At 38.1% G+C, this 20,657-nt stretch overlaps 1 pseudogene; it reads right to left on the bottom strand.

The window, feature by feature from the left end:
* Positions 1-2,663: 2,663 nt before the first annotated feature.
* Positions 2,664-20,657, bottom strand: part of LOC131740169 (dynein axonemal assembly factor 5-like) — a 41,492-nt pseudogene continuing 23,498 nt past the window's right edge.

Below are 20,657 nucleotides of genomic sequence, written 5' to 3' on the forward strand. Positions count from 1 at the left end.
AATAGTAAGGAGCTCCCTTTTTATTCTTCTACTCCATCAGATGCCACCTAGAGGACCCCCTTGTGAACATTTTTTAAATAGTTTTTTTTGTTTATAGTTACTGAACAGGACAGACGTGGAATGTTGTGCCTTATATAGCCACGTCTGCCTGGAGGTAATGTTTTGATTTTAATTGATATTTTGTTTGATTTTGATTGTAAGTGGTTGATACTAATTTTCTTTTGTATTTACTTTTTGTAGGTTTTTAGTGTCAACCACCGTTTCTTTTACACCGTTTCTTTTACACCGTTTCTTTTACACCGTTTCTTTTCTATTGTGATTGTTTGTTTTTGGTATGTGCATCATTTTGTTTATTTCTCGTTTATTATTGGTTTATATTTAAGGCCACTGTTTCCCTGTGTTGGATTGCCCAGTTGTTTTGAGCAATTACTACTGTTATAGTCTTATTAGAACTTGTTCTGAAGGATTTGAGCTTGTGTTAATAACAGTAGACGTCAGCCACATAGTGCATTATAAATATCATATGGGAGATACTGAAATTGAAGGAGGGAACTATGAAAAAGACCTAGGAGTTTATGTTGACTCAGAAATGTCTTCATCTAGACAATATGGGGAAGCTATAAAAAAGGTCAACAAGATGCTCGGATATATTGTGAGAAGTGTTGAATTTAAATCAAGGGAAGTAATGTTAAAACTTTACAATGCATTAGTAAGACCTCACCTAGAATATTGTGTTCAGGTCTGGTCACCTCATTACAAAAAGGATATTGCTGCTCTAGAAAGAGTGCAAAGAAGAGCAACCAGAATTATCCCGGGTTTAAAAGGCATGTCGTATGCAGACAGGCTAAAAGAATTGAATCTATTCAGTCTTGAACAAAGAAGACTACGCTGCAATCTGATTCAAACATTCAAAATCCTAAAAGATATAGACAATGTCGACCCAGGGGACTTTTTTGACCTGAAAAAAGAAACAAGGACCAGGAGGAACAGAAGATAGGAGGCACTTTTTTACACAGAGAATTGTGAGGGTCTGGAACCAACTCCCCAGTAATGTTGTTGAAGCTGCTTGATGAGATTCTGGGATCAATAAGCTACTAACAACCAAATGAGCAAGATGGGCTGAATGGCCTCCTCTCGTTTGTAAACTTTCTTATGTTCTTATGTTCTTCTTAACCTTTTGGGAGTTAACTTTTGATAGTAAAGTGATTGGTTTAATTAATATTTTGATATTGGTATATCTGGGCTCCTCTTCCTCTTGGTAAATTTAAGAGGTGGCGTAGTTAAACCTTACTATTGCAAAGTAACTAAGTTGCCCCGCGCCACATTAGCATGATTTATATTAAAATATATTATTTTATACATTTTATCATTCAAAAAAGTTATTTAAAAAGCTGATTTCTACTGTTATTTATCTCAGTTACATTATGACCTTCCTGTTTATGGTATTTGGCTGCACGTAAAAAGCAATTTGATCCATTTACAATAAAATAAAAGGGTGTGCTATTCAACAGCAATGAAGACACATGAAAAAATGTGTAACACACATGAGTGATTATGATCTCATTCCAGTGAAATTCAATTGGACCTCATCATTTAAAAAGTGCATTTGTGGGTAATTAGCACACACCCATTCCTCTGAATGTGATAATTAGACCATTCCCAGGAGTGGAGTCTATACTTCATAATCATATAAGTAGGAATCCAAAAAATTAACATTCTGAAGACGTTAAAAAAAATGAGTTCTAGTTTCTTTTTGTATTTCTGAATCCCAGGCGCTCCCTGAAAAACCACAATGTACCACAATCCCAAACCGTCTGTACAACACAGAACAAATTATCATATTATTCATTTTCTTTCTGAAAAATATTGCTAATTTCCTGCCATTTCAAATTGTAATGACATTTTGTACAAAAGAAATGTTGGTACAGGTTTTAGTGGTGAGTAGTCCATGGAAAATCCTTAAACACCAATGTAGTCCCTGCCTTGGAAAAGATTTTGGGACAACTGTACTATTGTACATATTAGGGGTAGCGTTAGTTAAATAGAAAAGTGATAGTCATTCTCAGTAACCGGCATTTTAAAAATAAATTGTTTTAAAAAATTCCAAGCAGTTTTAAAATGTTTTAAAAACAGCAGTGTTAAGAAACAGTATGTTCAAAATTGAGCAACAGACATTATCAAATACATTTTTTACCTTAACTGTTTAACTGTGTCAAACTATTAGTCGTTCTACCACTTCTACGTATTTATACAGCCTCTTAGAACTAGAAACATATAAAGGAGACACCCCTGTTAGTAATCAACTAATCATTGCCTTAAATGTATTTTAACAGCACTACCAGTAAGAAGCTGGTGGATTCTGAAATGGTTTCTTTGTTAATAAACTTTTCAACCCTCGCTCTGACTAATGGTTCCCTATTAGATCTTCAGTAACCAGAATGTATTTATCAACACATTTTCCCAGAGATATCTAAAGGATCTCAACCCCCTCCATCTCTCTTTAACTGGTACACTAAATGAACGCAGCAGGGATGGAACATTTGTGTAACAGCCGGCTGGATCGAGTGTTGTCTAATTCCCCAGATTCCATTCTCAGCCCTAACAGCTCCCCAAGGGGGTTTAGATAATGACCTCTGAGTCAGACTCTGTTATTGGTACTGTAGCTAGCCCTGCGAGTTCACTGTCTCGCTGGCATTCAGCAGCAGCTTGGAAAGGACTGTGAGAAGCTGCAGCCTCATCTGAGGATCTCTGCTGGACTGCAAGCAGGTCTTCAGGCCCGGAATTAACATATGAAGACCGATGACAGGTCCTAAAAGAAATTGGGAAATTATATCAGTGTTACAGTCAGACCTGCACACAGTTAAATATGCACAAGTTCTATTCTTCAAAGCATTAATGATTTTATGAGTACTAGCAATTGTTTAAAATAAACGTTTGTCAATTTCAAGTATTTGTAGCTAACAAAATAATTTCATAAATATTACCCATACCCAAAAAATCAGTTTAAAAAACAGACATCTGGTACTGCACGAAGTCCTCAGTTTGCTTGCCTTGCTTTCTAGGAAGTCTGTTACTGCTTTACTTCCTGGGTCATTTCACCTCAGCAGTGTCTCCTGGGTCAAAGTATTTTACTGGCTGAGAGGGATGACCCTAAATCTATAATTACATGTACTTTAAATATCTGTAGTGACGTTAATGATATGATGCATAAAGCATAGCTTTGTTCAGTGGGATGAATATAGAAGCTGAAAAAATGTCTCCTAAACTTTAGTGTTGCAGATGTTATATCATGTTTTACACTCTTACACCAGTTGTGGCTAGCTAATACCTTCTTTAAAGCAAAGGCCTCTATATCCAGAGTTGATCTCCTAATAATTGTGGAGCTGCTATATACATTGGACACATGAAACTATCAGAAGGCCCCTTGAGTGATTGTTAGCAGCAGGGTTGACTGTAGAAAAGGTCAGATCACATTCACTTTCATTCCCTGTGGTCCCCTCAAAGTTGTTTAAACCACTCATCCATAACCATTAAACACTCAATAGTGCATAAATACAATCGTTTGCCATTGAATTTATTCCGTTTCCTTTAGTATTTCTATAACCATAACATCACTTATCTACAGGCCCCAGTGCAAGGTGTGGAAAGGCATGATTATGTGTTGGCTTCCCCATAACTAACTGTGCTTAGGCTGGCTTCATTCACTACTCTCTCTCACTTGTATAAGTGGGTAACTCGCGGGGAAAGTGCCTTCCCTGTCTATGCCATGGAGTTCCAGCAGCATGCTAACAGAAAGATGAGCCCTTTCACAACACTGTTGAGAAAACAGTGCTGTGTTCTCTCTAAATGGAAGTAGAGTGACACAATATGTCCAGCCTCTTTAATTTGAGCTGTCATTCCTGCAGTATAAACACAACCTTTAAAAACAACGTGCACGCTCGAGTCTAGTGATTCACCGGGGCTAGTATCAGGAAACGAAATCTCTGCAATCTGTTGTACTGCACTGAAACTATTCCAGCTGGCAAACAAAAAGCCATGAAATGCATTACAACGGACTAAAACAACAAATACAATTCACACTTCTTTTTTCAAGCATGTATTCAGGTTAGATAAAAGGTAGGGACTGTAGTGTATTGACTGTTTGAGTGACAAATTGAACATCACTTGCATTGTAAAACAGATAAAAGTGTTGTGCACTAAACCACTGTGCTACCTAAACCTCCAACAACGAGTCACTGTGTAAGAACACAAGAACACTTAGGAACAAGAGGAGGCCTTTCGACACATCTAAGCTCGTCCAGTTCCTAGTAGCTGATAGATCTCAAAACTGTGTCAAGTCGGGTCTTAAAGGATCCCAGTGAAGTATCAACAAGATGGCGAGGTAACCCATTCCATCCCCTCGCCACTGTCTGTGTGAAAAAGTGTATCCTACCCTCCAAGACGACTTCATTTCCAACGTCCTCTGGTCTTTTCTGGTCGTTTCTGTGCTGTGCTTAAAGTATTGGTTAAGGGTTTGCCAACTTCTTTTAAAATTGTAATGACTTCAGTAAAGTCCCACCCTATATATCATCCATAACTATTAAACACCCAGTAGTAGTTAATTTAGGAATACTAAAAGAAACTTCAGTTCAATTACAAACTTTGACTAGAAGTCTTTTTCAAATGTCAATAAAGACACTGAAAAAGACTTCTAGTCGAAACATTTGTTCCCCATTATTATGTTACGCAGCTCTTAACCAGCAGAGGGCTCACTACTCCATTGTAACCTGCTTCAACTTCAGAAAGTGTGGCTTCAACTGCACTAAAATGGAATTCCTTTGCTTCCTTCGTCACCCCTTAACACATGCTTGCCAGCACATCACTGTGAGCCATGCCCAGCTGCTGCTTGAAGCAGGGGTAGGTGCATGGCTTGATCATAATCAGGCATTAGAATTTGTAAGCTTCCATGAAGTCCGTTGTGGAGAACACAATGAGACAGATTTATCCTAATTGAACCTAAATTACTTTGTGTTTTTAATATAAAGTTTCATGTTCCCTTGTTAGAAATGGTGTAGCAGGAGGGGTGAGAAGAGAGTTCATCATGTCAACTTTTTAAAGTGTTACAGAACACTCTGCAAAATGTACAAGAAACACATTACATTACCTTTGCTGTGTCCCGTGTTGTTCGGATCGCAGCGTTATATTTTTAAACAACTCTTTTGACATTTTTAATCACACATCATGGGTCAACTGGGGGAATGCGTTTCTCAACATTTATTCAAGAGCGTTCGCCAGAAGGAAGAGAATTATTACAGGAGGCAGCAATGATACACTGCTATGTTTTATTATGTTGAAAGAAAAACTGCCTTATGTAATGTGCAGTAAAACATACAATAAACCAGTATGTTAAGTTCATATACAATTTTAAAAATCGTTAAATCATATTATATAGTATTAATAATAATAATGAATGTGCTTTAAGACAGCCAAATAAGGTGCTGACACAAACTGACAGAGGCAACACAAAAGCAACATTATTTTATGGGCTGAAGGCCTGTATGTAAAAATGTATACATGGTGTGTTTTTTGTTGAAAATAAAATTTGATATATTTTGAATGCAAGTGGCAGGGATGGGGTTAAATCTGAAATGCAGTCTTACACTTCTGTACTGGCCATTCCTGCAGCTGGTCAGCCGTGACCGCAACGCTAGCCTTACAATGACTGCCTTATAAATGTGGTCAAATATATTTTTTTAATTGCTCCGGTTTACTGAAAATTATGTGAGGACATTAACAATAAAGGATTCTCAGTTCCCAAAATGGATGTGACATGCTATTATTCCTAAAAGCAGAGGAAATCCGGAAGTTCTCTCATAGCCACGCTAGCGCTTTCTATTGCAAGTGGTTTGGGCAGAATATTTGTACTGAGTATGAATCAGCCACTCAGAGTACAGATGGCTCAAGGATTTTCACACATCATCCTGGGAGTTTCCAGGAAAGTTTAAAAAAAACTGTAAAATGAGGGCGTTTTCTCCAGCATGGTGTTTAGTATGCGCAGGTGTAAAGGAAAGATTTATTTTATAAAGGATGTGCCCTAAGACAAGACAGAAAACACAGCCGGGAGAATGAAGATTGGATGCCAAGGATTTGTTTAGACATTCCATACATTTATAAAAGACATCCCGAAAAAGACCTTCCAGCCACCTCCCAACCATCAACATAGGGACGTGCGATAGTTATAAAAATACTCGCTATCACTGTGGATTTCCTTCATTTTGTTGTCATTTCTTAAATAGAAATCCTTTGTTTCAAAGCATTAGGATGTCAGCAATATCAATTTGTTATTGTAGTTTAATAAGCTTCATTTTCCCCTTTAGGGAGCTGCAAACACAGCTGTAAGTATAAACTTAAAACTAAAGAATATAGCTTCTCATGTCTCAAGGTGCTGATCAGGCGGCTGGTAGAACTTTTTTTGAAATGTTCCAGAACTCCAGGCAGTGTTTACAGGAAACACATTACTTTACCTTGGCTGTATCCTGTGTTGTCCATATCGCAGCAACATATTCACAATCATTTTGATATTTCTTTATTCACACATCATAGGAACCATATTACTCTCTTCTCCAGGAGAAAGAGATTTTTTCTTCTAAGATCATGCTCTCTCCTGCAGCAATGCTGGCTCCCATGCTACGCCCCTCATTTCATTCAGAGCATTAGCAATGTTGCAGGAGGGAGTGTGATCAGGATACACTGCGATGTTTAGAAGAAAAAATCTCTCTCCCGGCGAACATTCCTGAGTAAAAGTTGAGACAAAGTAACTCCTAGTTTATCTCCTGGCAAATGCAATTATTTTTTTTAGCTATTTGTACTTTAAGAGGGCAATGCTGGAAAACAGAATGGTTGTGTAATGCACTTCTCTCACCTGGCTGAATGACAATGGTCTCAAACCGCAGGCTTTCCACGGAGAAGCTGGTCCAGGTGTGCTGACTGGCTGCTAGCTATTCCATAAGGTCATGTGGTGGCTGTAGAGATGTGACACACTGTGCAGGCCCTGCAGTGCAGACAGGCAGCCCAGAGCCTCCAGCACCTAGGACAAAGTGCCATTACAGGGAGAGCAACACAAGTCTAGCCACTGGAATTGGAGTTGTGCAGTTTAGCATGCTTTACCATAATTCCAGAAACGTTCCTGTTTTGCACTTTAAATATCTACAAATGTGCAGTTTTGAAAGAAACACATGTTATAGCAAACAGGAAATATATGTTATACTTGATCTTCCTGGGTCATTTCACCTCAGCAGTGTCTTCTGGGTCATGTTACTGGCTAAAAGCATGTCAGTCAATAGGGGAGGCAGCTGGTTGGTTAATGACAAGAAGAAGCCATTGAAGGGAAAGGGACAATTACACCCACCAGGTGACCAAGGAAGTGCAACACTAACCGAAAACATGGCTTGCAAACAGAGGTTTCTTTAACCAAGTGTAGTACCAGCTATCAAGTTTTAAAATAACAAAAAAAACGTTCTTTCATAACTAGACATTTGAGACCTTTATACCGAATGGAAGTGCGCAACAGATAAGATTTCTGGAATTATTTTATTACTTAATTTGGGCGTGCCTAACAGCTGATGTAAAAATCTACAAAAAAAAAAGGACAAAAAAGACTGCTATCACAGGATAGCCTGTCTATTCCAGTATTGCTTGGATCTGAAAAATTGTGCCGGGTTATACAGTGTGCTGGTATACAGAGGTACTGTGAAATCTAATACTGAACATAAAACAAAACAAAAAAAACAAAGGTATCTCCAGTCCCCAGGCTCATGCACCCCCTTATATAACCTCCCGTCGTTTCCCGCCGCTGTCCGGCTCATCAACCAGTCACATCCGTGCTCTGCAACCCCCGAAAACAGCAACACACATTCTCCCCACTCATTCACTCACTCCCCCTTCCTATGCTAAGTAACAGCGTGACCCATTCCCCTTAAAATACATGTAACATAAAAGACATACGAGACAAACTGAACAGACAACAAGTCCTGCAACAAAGCAATTGTCTGGGTAATTATAATATATATTTTTAATTTGAAAGTAAAAATATATGAAAACATGATGACCTTTATGTACAAAAATCTTCACTAATATAGAATTGAACAAGAACTGTTGAGTATTTATTTTTGTTTCATACAGTATTAAATAGCAGTGTTTATATCTGATAGTGAAAAAAAAAAATATCAAGATAGATAAATAAATAAATTTCTAATGTATGTATTCATTTATTTCAATATTTATTAATGTATTTATTTATTTATGTTTTACTTTTACCAAATATATAGGCTATCCTTCAGCATAGCGAATTCCCAGAAATTAATGTTCCTTTTTGTCCAGTGGGGACCACAAATAGCGTTATTAAGAGGAACCGTACTTCCTTGTGCCAATATGGACCACAATGGGCGTTACACTGACAGGAAACCAAGATTTTTCAGAGCTCAAGATCAGAATCTCAGAATAATGATGATAATGATGACTCGAAAAATCTCAAAAATCTCAAAAAAATTTAAATATAACAGTGTCCCTAGAATTCTCAGCTGGCTGACATCTTTCGAAATACTGCTTGATTTCTCAACTAATCATGTATCACTAATGACAGTAACACAACACGCTTGCAAACTGCAGGTTATATTTTCAAATCCCATGCATGCTAGCCCTTTTTTATATTTATATTATATAAAAAAGATATTTTTTGCAGGCATAAATACATCATTTACTATAAATGATATAGATGTCACATTAAGTGTGTTTCCTAGTATAGTTCTATGCTTTGTAACCAGGACCTCTAGACAAATCATTCAATTACAGATTCTATTTGCACTTGTGGTTTGAGACTGTTGTCTGAAAAGTCTTTCAATTTAACAAGAAATACACATTTAAAACCAGTTTCCAAGCTCAATCTTGCTTAGAAAATAGTATAACAGTTAACATATTTTAGATGCTGGTGGCACAGAAATGTGTCCACTAAAACCATGAGCACATTGGTGATAATAAAAAATAAAAACAAATAATATAACAATTACAATTGAAACTACCAATTTTAAAAACTACCCAATTAGGAATGTAACTCTAAAATTCTGAGCACAGACGCCACTGACAAGATTCAGAACAAACAAAGGCCAGGAAGGAAATGCAGAGATAAAGAAATAAGAGAAAAGTGCATCACACAACTCTTTTCGAGAAAACTCTGACTAAGACTTGGCTAACTGGAAAGCTTTGCTCCAAAATATTACTGGTAGTCTCTTATTTTGTTACAGTAAGTATTCCTGAGAGGAAAGCAATGGTACCCAAGCAGACTAAACAGCTATTTTTACCAGAATTAGCCCATTGTGTTCCAGAAGCCCCTACACTGTTTACAAGAAACACATTCCTTTATCTTTTCTGTACCCTGTGTTGTCCATAATCGCCTATATTTTGAGATAAGTAAATGAACTAGGGCAGGGGTTGTCAACCAGGGGTACGCATACCCCTGGGGGTATCACTATGGGTCAAAGGGGTACTCAGACATGCAGAAATGAACATTAAAGTAAAAGAAAATAATGATCTTGATTTTTTTAAATAATATATAATGGTATTATATATTACCTCTGCACCACTGTGCATAAATATTTCATTTCTGTTTAGCAGCTCAGGTTAGTATAGTATAGTTCCAAAATGACCATCCACCTGTATGCATGCGTGATTTAGATTTCCACTCTGATTGGGGTGGGCAAAGCAGGCGCCTGGTGATTCTGCCTATGGGAAACTCTGCTCAGAGCGCTCTGTGCTGGTCATGAACTTTGCAGTTTTCAACTCGTCGTATAATTGAATACTAATCAGTGAAGCACAATCTATCTGCATTTTATAGAAGGATAAATGCTCCGGTAAACAGAAATAATAATCATAATACTCTTACTTTGATGGTTTTTGTTTTTATTTATTAGGTGCGGCTGCATTTTAGTAACAATAGCGGCTGGTTGAATGGTTTACTGTGTTTGATAAAGTACAGTACATCTAGATTAACCTGTGTATCGTTTCTTGAATAAAAAGTGGATACATTTCTTATTTGCAAAAGAAAAACAAAGAACACGCAAAAGAGCTACAGAAAGTGCAAAGCGACAGAAAGTTATCCTGAGTCCTTTTGTGTGGTCCAGTGGTTAAAGAAACAGGCTTGTAACCAGTAAGGTCCCTGGTTCAAATCCCACCTCAGCCACTGACTCATTGTGTGACCCTGAGCAAGTCACTTAACCTCCTTGTGCTCTGTCTTTTGGGTGAGACGTAATTGTAAGTGACTCTGCAGCTGATGCATAGTTCACACACCCTAGTCTCTGTAAGTCGCCTTGGATAAAGACGTCTGCTAAATAAACAAATAATAAAATAATAATCATTTTTATGTTGGCTTTAATAAAAAGTTTATTATTGTGAGTTATTATCGTTTTATCATGAGGTTAACAATTTTGATGTTGTAAACATTTTAAATGGCACACAATTCTTGCTGAGATGGTAAGTAAATAATATATTGGATTATTTATAATAACTTTGCCAGTAGATTCCCAAATACTGTCTTTTGATTCTGTGCATCCAAAGACTTGCAATTAAAAGTTTTAAGAACTAGGTCTACTGTTTGTTATTCTGTCCCAAACCAGCAGTTTGTCAGTCCCGAACTGCACAACTGTGATACTAGTCAGTAGAGCAACAATTATAAAGGAGTACTTGACCTGAAACCTTCAGACAGAAGAAAAAAAGGTTGAAAACCAGTGAACTAGGAATTACTTCCTTTGAACATTTACTCAGGAACACTGGCCAGGACAAATACATGTTCCTTCTAAACATTGCAGTGTATCTTGTCCATGCTCCCTCAGGCAACAATACTGACACTCTGATTGAAATGATTGGCGTATTTCAAAACAGTCAACAGCATATTTCAAAATAAAGCTAAGTAACGCTGTGATATGGACAACTTTGCAGGGTGTTGCAAGACTGGCCCGAACAAACTGCTGTATAACATGTTAAAACTGCCTGATTCATTTCAGATAACTGTTGACCAGGGATTTCTGACCATAAAATGATCATGTTGCATTTCTTGGTCCAAGTAATTAATGGCTAGTACATTGCTAATGCTGTTGAGTAGAAAGAGGTTGTTTGGCATTATATCCACGTAGTTTTATAAATGCAACTTATAATTTGTCAAAATAAAAGTGGATAACTGGGTTTTCAAATACAGTTCCAACTTTTACCCTAAAACACATTTCAAGTAATTCCCTCCCATTACCAAAAAGTAAGCAAGTTAAAAAAGGATACAACCTTGGTAATGCAGTGTTATATTTTTAAACATAGTGCTGACTACATTTTTAATCACACACCATGGGTCATAATAAATCAACTAGGGAATATATTTCTCAACATTTACTTGAAAGTGTTTGCCAGGAGAAAGATAATTTCTCTTTGAGCATCGCAGTGTATCCAGATCACACTGCCTCCTGTTTCCCATAATACACCACTCATTTCAATCCAAGCACCAGCATTTTTGCAGGATGGAGTGTGATCAGGATACACTGCAGAGTTTAGAAGAAGAATGATCTTTCTCCTGGTGAATGTTGCCAAGTAAAAATTAACTCTCCAGTTGGATAAAAATATCAAAACAAATCGGGATCATGTTCACAAAGAAATTGCTGTGATTTGGACAAAGGTAAAAGTAAGCAAAGGTAAAGTAATGTGTTTCTTGCAGGGGGTTCTGGAACACTTGAATATCTTTTTCACTGTCTTCTAGTGCTGCAACAATTAACCGATTTATCGATTATTGATCTTCTGTCCTTAAATTTCCAGAGCTTCAATTACATATTCCTGAATCGATGCATCTAATTAGAACTCACTTTGAAGTCTCCTGTTGCCGGTTTGCATTAAAACCTTGAGTGTGTGAGGCTGCGCTTCTTTTAGTGCTAGTTCGGTAGATTAGCGTGTTGCTAGGATACACACTTTAGGCCTCTACATTTGCGTTGGACAAGCCAAATCAGAAGTAGGCATATTGTATTCACGTTTTCTTGATTTAAAAATGAAGGTAATACTTTTTTTTTAATCTATTTTTCTACCGATTGCCTTCTTTTGTTTCAAAGCATGTTGTGTTTGGATTATATGGCAATATTATACGAAAAGAACCTGAATTTAGTACGATAGTTAAATTAGTCAGGATTTGTGAGATTAATTCAAATGTTTTGCTTTGCTTTTGGACATAAAATGTTAATAGTAATAAACAACCATAGTTCAGATAGAAATTACTTCTGTTATAGTATTTCAGTAGTTCGGGACAATACACCAATCACAAAATAATTTTTGATTAAACTATTTATTGAAGAAATGCGGGGTATGCGATAGCTGTGGAAGAAATAACAATACATTACTTACAAAAAGAACAAGCAGCTCTCAATGTCGCAAGTAGGAGTATTAGCTCACTAAGGGACTAGCCCTAACGGGGGTTACTGATACTAAGAGCATATCTGCGAAAAAACATTTGTAAGATCTACGATGTTTGTCCTGATGTAGCCTTGATAAGCCCCAGAAGACCAACGGCCTAGCTGCTTAATAATGCAGTCTGGAACTCCGTGACGAGAAACTGAAGAAGCTGCTCCGATCCTGAATGAATGACCGGAGAACTGCTTGGCTGAGAATCCGGCTCTGGAAAGGATCTGGTGAAGGTGGAAAATGAACCAATGCCGGGTAACAACAGCTCCGTTTTCATTAACAAACAAAAGATCGGTAGCTGAGGCACCCTGAGAAAGGCGGAGTTGAAGAAAAGATAGAAGGGATTCATAGGGGCTTACATGGGATTTTAATTTAAACAGATAGATTAGGGATTCCTTTCCTTCCTGGTCAGTTTTACTTCTTTTGAGCAAGGTTAGTGCGTCAGAGGAGAGGATGGATAAGTTGGAAATGCACGGGTGGATCTGAGGGTTACATTTATTAAAATGTTTAGTGTGCTGTAAACTCTGAGAACCTCAGAAACCCAAAAAAGGCTAGAAGGAATAGAGCTTCAAGAGTTTTGTCTAGAAACTGTGATGAGTAACTGGAACAAATAAAGGAGATGCACTGAGAAAGTATGTCAGAAGTGATAGGTAGGAGGATTTGGGGGAAGGCAATTCTGACCCTTGAAGCCCTTTCAGAATTAGTGAAATCTGAGAGTTGCCAAGTGTCAAACTAGGGGAACCAAATATGAGTGTGAAAAAACTGGATTCCAGCAATTGATACTTTGATAGAAGAGACTCATATAGCTCTGTTTTGAAGGGAAATAATGAAGAACGAAACTACCTGTATTGAAAAAGTAGGAAAATAAATATTAAATACCGAATGGAAAATTTTAAAACAATTCCAAGCTGACCAGTACGTCTGCAGGGTGTAGGGAGCAATACCGAGAAGAGCTGTCTCTTGAGCTTGCAGCTCCAGAGGATGCAGAGGATGGTTCACAGGAATATCAGGTCTGAATAGGGAGGACCGGAGTCAGCTTCTGGAGCAAGTGATCTGAATTTCTGAAACTGAATTTCTGAGACTTTTTGGCCCAAGAGGACCCCCAAAGAAATACGGCTACGGCCACTGGATACATCTCTGTGACAGAAATACAATGAGTTTTGGTTGTAAACCAAAACCCGTTATTATTTAAGCCTGTGCATTACACATTGCTGTGTATTGCCAGGGATCATTGTTTTGGTCACCAGACCTGGAGTATAAAAATAAAATACCCCTTTTCCATACCGGATTACAATCTCTGTCTGTGTTATTCCTGCACTGCATCACCTCTGCACCTGTTCACGATCAACCACTTTGCCACAATCTCATACAATGGCGAGGACTGTTCAGATAAGGGAATGGTGCTGAATTTTTCGGGCTATGTAGCCGAAAACCATTTCCCCTTGTAGTATCCTCCGAAGCCGAGGGAAGGAGCTGCATCTGTAAAGAGTTGATTGTCTTTGGGGAGCAGGAGGCAGTCATCGTAGAAAAATGTGATTCCGTTCCACTCTTTCAGCAAGAGTTCCTAAAGACGGAGATCCTCATGGCAGAAAGAGTCTAGACATATAACATCATTGAGAGAATCAACAGATGGGACCAATTGGAGAAGATTGGATATGAAAGCTCTTCCTTGGGGAATTATCCTCATGGCATAATTCAGATAGCCTAGTAGAGAAAGGAGATCATGTTTGGTAGGAGGAGGACCTGCACAGAAAGTAGAAATGATAGATGAGTGATGGGATCTATTTTTTCCTGAGGTAGTGAAGCTGAAAAAGATTGATGGTCCAGAGTGATGCCTAGAAACTCAATGGAAGTGAGTGGACCCAAAGTTTTCTCTGATGCTAGGGGGACACCTAAATTTGAAAACACAGATCTGAGAATGGTGATGTTCTGGGCAGGAGGAGCGTGAGGAAAATCATTGAGGAGAAAGTCATCCAGGAGATGCAGCAGGGAGGGAATGTGGTAGTTGTTTAGAAGAATCTAGCACAGGGCTTCTGAGAGAGTGTCTACAGCTGAAAGTCAGATGAACCGAAAAAAATAATTTGGAATGCCACTGTACTCCAGTGCCGCAGAGCAGGATCTATGGGCATGATCTTAAATGCATTTGAAATGTCAGCCTTGGGCAACCATGCATTTCTCCCAGAGACTTTGATTAATAAAATTGCATGCATATTGTTGCATATTGTAGGGAAAGATCTTCATGGGGAATTAAGCCAATGATGCTGGGAGTAGAGGAGTATGGGTAGCAGAAAGGTCAATTATCATCCTCTTTTTGCCAGAATATTTTTTTTATTGCAATGCCAATGGAGTTAATGTGAAATACGAGAAAAGGAAGAGATTCAAATGGGGCCTATCATAAAATGATTTTCTAACTCTTTCTTTTGCAAAATGTCGACAGTGTCAGGATCTGAAATGGCAGATTGGAGATTATTGCAATAGATGGAGGTGGGAAAGGAAAAGAGACCAGTAGAAAACCCTTCAGTGAGACCGTTATTAAGATAAGAAGCAATGGAAGGTTTGGTTTTTATAGAGGAGGCTGAGTGTTTGGGTTCGCAGGGACAGACAGATCGTGAGTGTGCTTCCCCACAGTGGCTGCAGATGTGGAGGAAGTTGCAGGAGGAAAAGGAGCAGGTTTCTTCATTGAAATTATTACAAATCTGACGACCGCCAGAGAAAGTAATACTACGGCCACGTCTGTCCTTAGACCTGGAAGGATTGAAAGAATGAGAAGGATTGAGAGGAAGGTAGAGAAGGGGTGGCTGAGGGGCAGTAAGGGAGCATGAAATGGGATGGAGCATATGGAGCATGCCAACAGCCAGAGACCTGTGAAAAAACGAGAAAATAAATCTTGATCCAAGGCTCCTTAGTAAATCCTTTGGTTCCATTGCTGGAGACTGAGGGAGGAAGTAAAGGGTGGTTATTGAGAAACGGGACAGCTGGGGGAACCTGGGGAGCTCCAACTGTTGAGGGAGGGTAAGAGGAGGGTGCAGTTATGGGGGCCTGCTGGACACCCATAGCTGTGGGGAAAGAAGAGGAAAAGAGAGCTGGGCCCAGCTGAGATGGGAGTCTGCTGTGTGGGCTTGCTGGGAACACGGCATAGAAAGAAGAAAAGAAAAGCAGGGGCCTGTTGCAAGCCTGTGAAGGAGGAAGGAGCAGGGGCTGGCTGGATGCCTGTGTAAGCTGGTAATAGAGGAAAAGGTAATAGGCAGAACCTTGACTTAAGAGTTAACTTAAGAATCTGTAAAGGGTTTTTTTTGGTTTTTTTTAATGAAAACTGTACTGTGTTCAGATGGGGCTTTCCCGAAGTAAGTAACCCGAGTTTAATTATTGTTTATTTTATTTCTTTACATGCTTCCTGCCTTTAATAATGCTATAATTATCAATATTAAACCATGGCCGTTTCTTAATTACATTATATTATCTGATGATGAAGAAACAAGCTCAAAGCTATTTTTCTAGCTATACATTCAAAGGAAATGCATCGCTTTGCTGTGTAAGGTATGTAGTCACTACACTACACACTGTTTGTTTCATAAAGACATTCTGTCCTGAGACACACCTCTTGTTATTTGATAAATTTAACAAGGCAGATTCATCAAAGAAACAGTGGGGAGGATTAATTGTGCGTTTACATTAAAGGGGCGCTATAAAATTACAATCAGGTGACACACAACACTGAGCCTTTGTAGAGTAACAAGTCAGTTAACAGTACGCCTTTTTTATTTTTATCAGTGTTTCATATTTTATCCTGGTTATTGTAATGCCAGTAAACCTTCATTTGTGCAGTACTGTACATAGGATTACTCTCACATGACATTGCTGGACTGTTTCATATTTTTTGTTGTTATTGTAATGCTAGCAATAAGCTAATCAGGTCTTTTCAAAACACCTTTATTTGTAGACTGAACTACAGTGGCAGTGGAAGACTCTCACAACTGTGCTGGACATTTGTTTTCTGAACTGTAATATAATTCTTAGATTTTCCTGCTTAATACCAGCAATGAGCCAAGTGATGTCTATAAACATTATGTCAGGTTTGAAGTGTCTTCAGGTGTTTTACTTACAGTCTTATTGAAAATCTTAGCTTTAATAAAAACAAAGAATTGTGGTAATATTGATTAATTTACTTATTTTAACAATCAACATTATATTTATGTTCAAATGCCATGTTTAATTACACTATGTAACACAACTTTTGTTCCTGGGTAGTAAGTGTTGTTTCCTAATTGCTTATGCCTCAAAAGTATAGAAAATGGGTATTATTCCCCACACTTTGCTTTTGTGACCAGGACAGTGATATTTTGAAATTTACCTATTTCCAATGAGAAAACGGGCAAATTTGTGTCTTTTCGTTCACATAAAGTCAGAAAAAAACAACATATGAATCCAAATTAACATGTATTTATACTAAAGTAATACAAAAATGACTACAAAAGATTTAGAAGTGAGTAGTTTTTCGAGATTTACGATTATACTGTAAATCACTTTCATGAATCAGCCCCCAAATGTAGTCTCCCATCATGTTCTCGTTATACTGTCCTTGGTAGCGGCGTTCAAAGTCCAGTACATCCTGGTGGAAGCACTCGCCTTGCTCCTCCGAGTACGCTCCCATGTTCTCCTTGAATTTATCAAGATGAGCATCAAGGATATGGACTTTGAGGGACATCCTACAGCCCATTGTGCCGTAGTTCTTCACCAGAGTCTCAACCAGCTCCACATAGTTTTCGGCCTTGTGATTGCCCAGGAAACCCCGAACCACTGCAACAAAGCTGTTCCAAGCCGCTTTCTCCTTACTAGTGAGCTTCTTGGGGAATTCATTGCACTCCAGGATCTTCTTTATCTGTGGTCCGACGAAGACACCGGCTTTGACCTTTGCCTCAGACAGCTTAGGGAAGAAGTCTTGAAGGTACTTGAAGGCTGCCGACTCCTTATCTAGAGCTCTGACAAATTGTTTCATAAGGCCCAATTTGATGTGCAGTGGTGGCATCAGCACCTTCCGGGGGTCTCAGCCGTACTCATCATACTTCAAGTCGTCCAGCAAGGTCTTGATGCTGTTGTAATCCTCTTTGAGGTGCACCGAGTGAGCCAGGGGAAGAGACGGGTACTTGTTACCATTATGGAGCAGCACGGCTTTGAGGCTCCTGGATGAGCTGTCAATGAAGGACAGTATAACGAGGACATGATGGGAGACTACATTTGGGGGCTGATTCATGAAAGTGATTTACAGTAGAATCGTAAATCTCGAAAAACTACTCACTTCTAAATCTTTTGTAGTCATTTTTGTATTACTTTAGTATAAATACATGTTAATTTGGATTCATACGTTGTTTTTTTCTGACTTTATGTGAACGAAAAGACACAAATTCGTCCGTTTTCTCATTGGAAATAGGTAAATTTCAAAATATCACTGTCCTGGTCACAAAAGCAAAGTTTGTGGGGAATAATAGCCATTTTCTATACTTTTGAGGCATAAGCAATTAGGAAATAACACTTACTACCCAGGAACAAAAAAAATAAATAAATAAATTGTTACACTGTGTTATTAATACGTTGATAAAAAGTGGGGGAAAAACAACTGGCCATTTTTTAAAAACAGAATTTGTTATTCCCAAAAATGGAAAATTAGTAGCCCTAAAGATAGTTACAATTAAAGGCACTGCAGATGCCAGTGTTTTATACAGTAGTATAAAGCAATTCTATGCAGGCTACCAGTTAAGCATGCAGTCTGTATCTATGATAACAACTGACAGAGCTGCATTTATGATAGTCTCTCAGACAGGCTTCACAAAGGTAAATATACGCTTCATAAAAATTCTCGATGTATTTTATATCGATAAATCGAAGGATGATTCAGAATCCGAGGAAGAGCCACAATAAATGTCTTGTTTAAATATAAAGCAAATTGTATAATTGTTGAGATACTTATGTTGCAATATTGTTTCAGAATTGTATAATGCAACAAAAATAATATATTAAAAGGGTTAATGCATGGCTGAAGGTTTTTCACTGGTAATTTACCCTTTCTCAGTCAAAACGGCAAGTTTCTCAGTATCTAAAAAGCTCAGAGGGAACGCTGCTCCCCACTGTAAAAAATATAACATTTTAATAAGACTAACAAGTATAGATGTACCCCACATGCTCCATTTACTACGTACTGTATAGCAACCTATTTTGCTGATGCTGTAGTGTTTTTCATAGTTAAGGATTAAGTGTCCCTTCAAACATACTGTATACTTATAGTCAGTAAAAAAGTCTTTCATAAAAATAAAAAAAATAATTCATCAAACTTCAGCAGAACTTGTTTAAACAAAAGCCACGATCTATTTTATCATCATATCGTTTTCCTGTTTTGGCTGCTTGTCATTAGAGAAAGAGATTTCAAAGGAAGGAATCGGGTTTCACTCAGGCTAAGCCACCAGGTGTAAATATTGGCTCAGGAAACCTGGTAAACGACTTTCCCCACAAAGCTGACGTCTCGCTTGAATAATGAATGCTCTTCCATACTGTTTCTGTGTGAAATACAAAGTCCCAGTTAACTCACTAGGAGGAACATGAGATCAGTTATTTTTCACACAAATTACAAAGCTACAGACAAAAATGTGGTGCGTTTCAATCCGTGAAAATCTAATTTTGACAGCACAGATGATCATTTTGCAAGGTTTATATGAACACGTGGTCAAGCTTACACCAATGGGGGATCTAGAAAATCATCTCACTAAATGCTATCCAGTAACTGTTTACTGCCACCAACTTCCTCAACTATCTCTTAGCAACTTTTTCTTTAATCCATTTTTTTGCAGTGTATCCAGATCATGCTCCCTCCTGCAACAACGCTGGATTTCTGTTCTCATTTCAATCAGAACCCCAGCACTGTTGCTGGAGGGAGCATGATCTGGATACACTGCAATGTTTAAAAGGAAATGATGAAGTGCTGGGACAGTTACCAGGCGTTACATATCAAGCAGCTTACAAAGTTTCTAGCCATTGACAGAGAATCCAAAACAATAACCATGCTCTCTTACAATCAGTGTTCAAGAGTACCATAGTGATGTCAGAGGGCATTCAGAAAACCAAAAAATATATAAAGTACTGGTGCCCCCATAAATCTCTTAGCAGCTTCAGAAAGCTATTCTACTAAGATGGAAAATGAGTTTACTAAGGTAAGTGTTGGAGCTCTCCATTTACCATATCCATTATTTATTTTATTTATATTCATTTATTGCATTTATATAGTGCTTTTTATACAAAAGTATCGCAAAGCACTGTATAGTACATAGCAGAAAAAAAGAACATTTGTATAGCATGTCACACATACAACTGCCATTTAAATAACATATTTAAATAACAGTATACACATAATACAAAAGTAGGAATTTTAAAGTTACATTAAAACCCACTAAGATAAGAACACTTCCCTGACAAATGAAGGCAGAGCATTCCATCATTTCTACAAGAAAAAGCCCTACCTCCCGTGTTGCTCTTGTTGACCCTAGGAATAACCAGCAGCCCCGCATCCTGTGACCTCAGAGTGCAGTTTGGAAGATACGGGGTCAGTAACTCCTGCAAATAACTAGGTGCTAACCTATTCAGGGCCTTGTAAGTTAACAGCAAAATCTTAATCAATTCTATACTGCACAGAGAGCCAGTGTAAAGTAGGCTAAAACAGAGGTAATATGTTAATTATTCCTGGTTTTAGTCAGAATTCTAGAGGCAGTATTCTGAACAAGCTGCAAGCAGGATACCACACGTTTTGGGACACCAGAAAAAAGTGCATTATGATAATCAATTCTAGATGAAACAAAGGCATGCATTAGTCTCTCAGCATCAGATACAGAAATAATTGGTCATTAGTTTGGCTATATTTCTCAAATAGTAAACATATACTTTAGTAGCTTCCCTAATATGAGTCTCAAATGACAGATCAGGATCAAAGATGACCCCCAAACTTTTAATTTCTAGTTTAAGTTTTGATGAGAGGCTGCAAGGGTCAAGCTCATGTAATCCCATATTTCCTTTTAGTTGGTTCTGTGATCCCACTAGCATAACCTCTGTTTTATCTGAATTCAACATTAGAAAATTCTATGACATCCCATGCTTGATGTCTGTAAGGCAAGTAGCTAATAACACCAAGGCAGAAGAAATTCCTGGCTTTAGGGACA

Source organism: Acipenser ruthenus, chromosome 13 (assembly GCF_902713425.1).
Source record: "Acipenser ruthenus chromosome 13, fAciRut3.2 maternal haplotype, whole genome shotgun sequence".
NCBI classification, from domain to species: Eukaryota; Metazoa; Chordata; class Actinopteri; order Acipenseriformes; family Acipenseridae; genus Acipenser; species Acipenser ruthenus.